This window comes from Mandrillus leucophaeus, unplaced genomic scaffold (genome assembly GCF_000951045.1).
Source record: "Mandrillus leucophaeus isolate KB7577 unplaced genomic scaffold, Mleu.le_1.0 Scaffold57, whole genome shotgun sequence".
In the NCBI taxonomy this organism is placed as follows: Eukaryota; Metazoa; Chordata; class Mammalia; order Primates; family Cercopithecidae; genus Mandrillus; species Mandrillus leucophaeus.
Window position 1 is genome coordinate 5,138,815 of NW_012106141.1, and position 4,709 is coordinate 5,143,523.

At 43.8% G+C, this 4,709-nt stretch overlaps 1 protein-coding gene across 1 annotated transcript in view; it reads right to left on the minus strand.

Annotated features, from left to right (window-relative positions):
* Positions 1-4,703, minus strand: part of PXK (PX domain containing serine/threonine kinase) — a 110,128-nt gene extending 105,425 nt beyond the window's left edge. The window contains exon 1 of the mRNA XM_011998426.1: positions 4,398-4,703. The gene's annotated coding sequence lies outside the window, so the exon portion shown is untranslated. The remainder of the gene's footprint in view (positions 1-4,397) is intronic.
* Between the last annotated feature and the right edge of the window lie 6 nt (positions 4,704-4,709).

The following is a 4,709-nucleotide window of genomic DNA, read 5'->3' on the forward strand; positions in this document are numbered from 1 at the left end:
AGGCAACAGAGCAAGACTCCATCTCAAAAAAAAAGAAAAATCTGTTTCATGAATGGTAAAGATCCTAGTTGAGGCCAGGTACAGTGGCTCACGCCTGTAATCCCAGCATTTTGGGAGGCCGAGGCAGGAGGATCACTTGAACTCAGGAGTTTGAGACCAACCTGGACAACATAGCAAAACCCCATCTCTACTACAAATCAAAAAATTAGCCAGGTATGGTGGCGCATGCCTATAGTCCCAGCTGCTCAGGAGACTGAGGCAGGAGGATTGCTTGAGCCAGGAGATTGAGGTTGCCATGAGCTGTGATCCTGCACTCTAGCCTGGGTGACAGAGCAAGACCCTGTCTCACAATGAAAAAAAAAAAAGACCTCAGAATCCAACATAACAAAGGCTCCATGGACGCAGGAGCTGTCTGGTTCACCATTCTAGCTCTAGCGTGTGCCCGGCACATAGGTATTTAATACAGTTTTGTTGAATGAATGAGTATAGGTGAATAAATAAGCTATGCAGGAATGCAGTTTCCAAATATCAAAAGTTCAAGGAGAGATCTATTTTCAGTAAAGATTTTAACATGTAATATTACCTTTCCCACAGATTTTTTAAAAATGTTCTCTGTTGTGCCTTAACTATCACTATAATTATCTGTTTCTCAAAAACAAAATGTCTAAATAGAAGATAAATAGTCCCTGATCCAGATGAACTCCACAGAAGAATATTTAAAAAAGAGAAAACTGCCAGGCATGGTGGCTCAAACCTGTAAACCCCGCACCTTAGGAGCCCGAGGCGGGTGGATCACCTGAGGTCAGGTGTTCAAGACCAACCTGGTCAACGTGGTGAAACCCCGTCTCTACTAAAAATACAAAAATTAGCCGGGCGTGGTGGTGCATGCCTGTAATCCCAGCTACTTGGGAGGCTGACGCAGGAGATCACCTGAACCTGGGAAGTGGAAGCTGCAGTGAGCTGAGATTGCACCACTGCACTCTAGCTTGGTGACAGAGTGAGACTCCATCCCCCACCCCCCCAAAAAAGGAGAAAACTGAGATGAAAAGCTATCACACATAGCCTACCTACCAGCAAAAATCGGATATGCACATTTGATAACAGCGCTTTCCAAAACTGTCTGTTTCCTCTGGTTTCAATTTCAGCTAGGTAAGCATTTTTTTAGTCTACTGACTTTAAAGTTTTCCCTTTTAGGTAGCCAAGAACTTATCTTTCCGTTGTCCTCTCTTGGTCCTCTCAAATTTTCTCACAACTCACCTGTGTGGCTTTTCACCAGAATTCCTTTTGTCTGGAAAATCCTCCTTCCTCCAAACCTAACCTGAAAGCATCCTCCCCCTAAATACTAGCCTTTCTGATTTTATAGAAGCTTCATTTCCTTGCAGCAGACGGCTGGTCTAGTTCTTAATGCTAAATTCATTTTGCTCCGTAAAAATGATGCATCATGGCCGGGCGCGGTGGCTCAAGCCTGTAATCCCAGCACTTTGGGAGGCCGAGACGGGCGGATCACGAGGTCAGGAGATCGAGACCATCCTGGCTAACACGGTGAAACCCCGTCTCTACTAAAAAAATACAAAAAACTAGCCGGGCGAGGTGGCGAGTGCCTATAGTCCCAGCTACTCGGGAGGTTGAGCCAGGAGAATGGCGTGAACCCGGGAGGCGGAGCTTGCAGTGAGCTGAGATCCGGCCACTGCACTCCAGCCTGGGCGACAGAGCGAGACCCTGTCTCAAAAAAAAAAAAAAAAAAAAAACGCATAAGCATCAGCAAAGCACAGAATCGCCTACCAACACACGTCCTTTCTGCCAGTAGCTCATCCAAATATGCCTTTCTGGTGGTGACCTTGTGTTCCCTTCATCCTTCTGGTGACTCAGTTTTCCAAACCACAGAATTTTTCCCTACCAAGTTCATAAATCCTAAATCATTTTCAGTTATAGGTTGTTTCCCAGCTGGGTGCAGTGGCTCACGCCTATAATCCTAGCACTTTGGTAGGCCAAGGTGGGAGGATCACTTGAGGCCAGGAGTTCAAGATCAGCCTGGGCAACACAGCAAGAACCCCATCGGTATTAAAATATATATATATGTGTGTATATATATATACACACATATATATATATATGTTTCCCAAGGTTAAACTTGATAAATGAAAGGAACTATGGACAGAAATGAGCTTACTTGCAATAATGCCCTCTAATGTGTTCAACCCTTTCCACAAATGTTGTCAGGGAGTGAAGAGATGGAGGGAGGAAGAATACGCTTCACAAATACTTCATCAGGATGATTTCATTTGATCTTTCTAACAACCTTGGGAGACAGGCAGGGCAGGCACTTATTACTCCCATTTACAGATGACAAAACTAAACTTCAAAAAGGTTTAAGCGACTTGCCCAGCCTATATCACATGACTAGCAAATATCAGCCCAGACCTGTATTAAGGTCTTGCCTCTTCCAACCCCAAGTCTGTCTCTATCTCCGTATGTTTCTGTCTACATACAAGGAGTAACCTCCTAGAGATTCAGCATTTCAAAGGGAGAGTAGAGCTCTGACTTCTGGAACACCATCTCCCTTCAGCTACCAAGCTGGAAAGTCATCTTCAGTCTTCCCAAGAAAAAACAGTGCCTTTCTCTTCTATATGCCACTCTTAACAACTACTTTCCAAAATAATTTCCAACAGTTCCTGTTTTAAAAAAGACTTACTCATAAGACACTAATAGTTCAAAAAGTTTGCATCAGCATATGATTTTCTCAGTAAAGTTCAGGGCTGATGCAACATTTCTCAGTCAAACTTTACAGCTAAAATGACAAGAACACAGAACAGTCAAAAAATTATGCAAGAGAATGCTACAGTTTTTCACTCTATCACATCTGCCTCGATGGGTCTCCTGTGACTCATGGTCTTTTGTGTTCAGTCATCACTATAAGAACTGCCATTTTCTACCTTAAATTATTTTATTTTTTAAAGAAAAGATCTGCAGGGCCAGGTGTGGTGGCTCACGTCTATATACCAGCACTTTGTGGGATTGAGGCAGGAGAATGGCCTGAGCCCAGGCGTTCCAGACCAGCTTGGACAACATGGTGAGACGCTGTCTCTACACACACACACACACACACACACACACACAAAGAGCTACAATAAAAACAGAATCCTATTACATCTTTCGCCACCTAGCTAAAGCACTGATCTCTAAGTTATTTTTTCAATGTTCACAATTACCTTTTTACACAAATAGAAAAAGAGGCATAGTAAGGTTGAAGTTGGATTATTTAGTCATTTGATAAACACATTTGAAATCCTATCAAAAACCAGGAAATGAGACCCCAAAGTGAGGGAGAAATGCCCCTCCTCTTGTAGCCTGGTGAAGACAAAAAGGAAAGAAGTAATTATAGGACAAACTAATCAAGATTAAGGTGTGGGTAGGCACATGGGCTGGGGCTGTAGAAATCCCAGAATGCTTGTATTTATAAACATCTATCTCTTTACTTTCAATACAAAATTAACCTAAAAGACTCGACTCTATTCCCTGAAAGGTTATAAGACTTACTTGCCAATAGTCAAATCAAAAATCAAATTTAATAGCTGAATTACTCTTGACTCCTCACCCTAAATTTCAACCCTTAAGCCATACTCCCTTTAGGCACAAATGATAGCAAGTTTAACAAATTCTGCCCTATATGTGCCTTCTCACATGTCTACAGAATAGGATTAAAGATACGCAGAGTGAAACAAATAGTACTTTTTAAAAAGATAATAATTTTCTTAACTGGAAGTGAATGCTTTGAACAATTCAAGCCCTACAAAGCATGGCTGTCAGAAGAGGAAACTGAGGTTCAAAAAAGTCTCACTTTAATACAACAGAATGAAAGGTCTCTTTGAAGTCATCAGAAGAGCTCGAAGGAAAAGAGAAACAGAAGCCTATTGTGAGCTTTAGCCTCCACATGATGACCCCCCAAGCACACTGCAATGGTAAACAAACAAGCCTCTGAGTCTGAATCTGATTCGGTGGCCTGACAAAACATCACAATTGAAGGAATCTCTCTCCTCATTCATTACTTTTCCAAAAAAGTCCCACTAGCTGGAGCTCCAGGTTTCTTGCTGGTTCCTGGATTTATTGCTTGGAAATTATAATGCATAGTGTGCCTTTCAAAAAAAAAAGGTACAAGCAAATGAAAACAACCACGGTTTTAAAGCCCCATAAAAGACAGTGTATGTAGCAGAAATGAACTCTGCCAGTGTTTACTATGAGGACCTATTACTCCTTTATGCTACTCGAGTGGATTTTAAACTCAAATGAATGCTACCACTGCCCACTAAACAGCAAGTTAGAGAAGCACATTCATACACCTGCTTAACAGCCCCGCTGACTTCCCCACCACTTCCCGGGGCCAGGGCCAAGTGGCTGACCTGGAAACGCGGCTGTAGACCCCAGCCACTTGCACTCTGCTGTCCCCAACAAGTAGGCTCTGAAGTCACACTTCATTTGGCCCGGCACACCCTCATCCCCATCACCCAGACCCTCAGCTGCAGGGAGGAAATTCCACGGCCTCAAAAAGGAAAAGGCTGGAAGCGGGCAGAAGTGGATGGTCCCGAGCGGTCTCGTTCCTGCTTCCCTGGTCCAAGGTGAGCCCGAGGCTCCCGCACCCCCAACTCGGAGTCGCTTTCCTGGTCGCCGCCAAGCTCCTTCCACCCCGCGGCGCCGGGGGCTGCGGTCCCCAT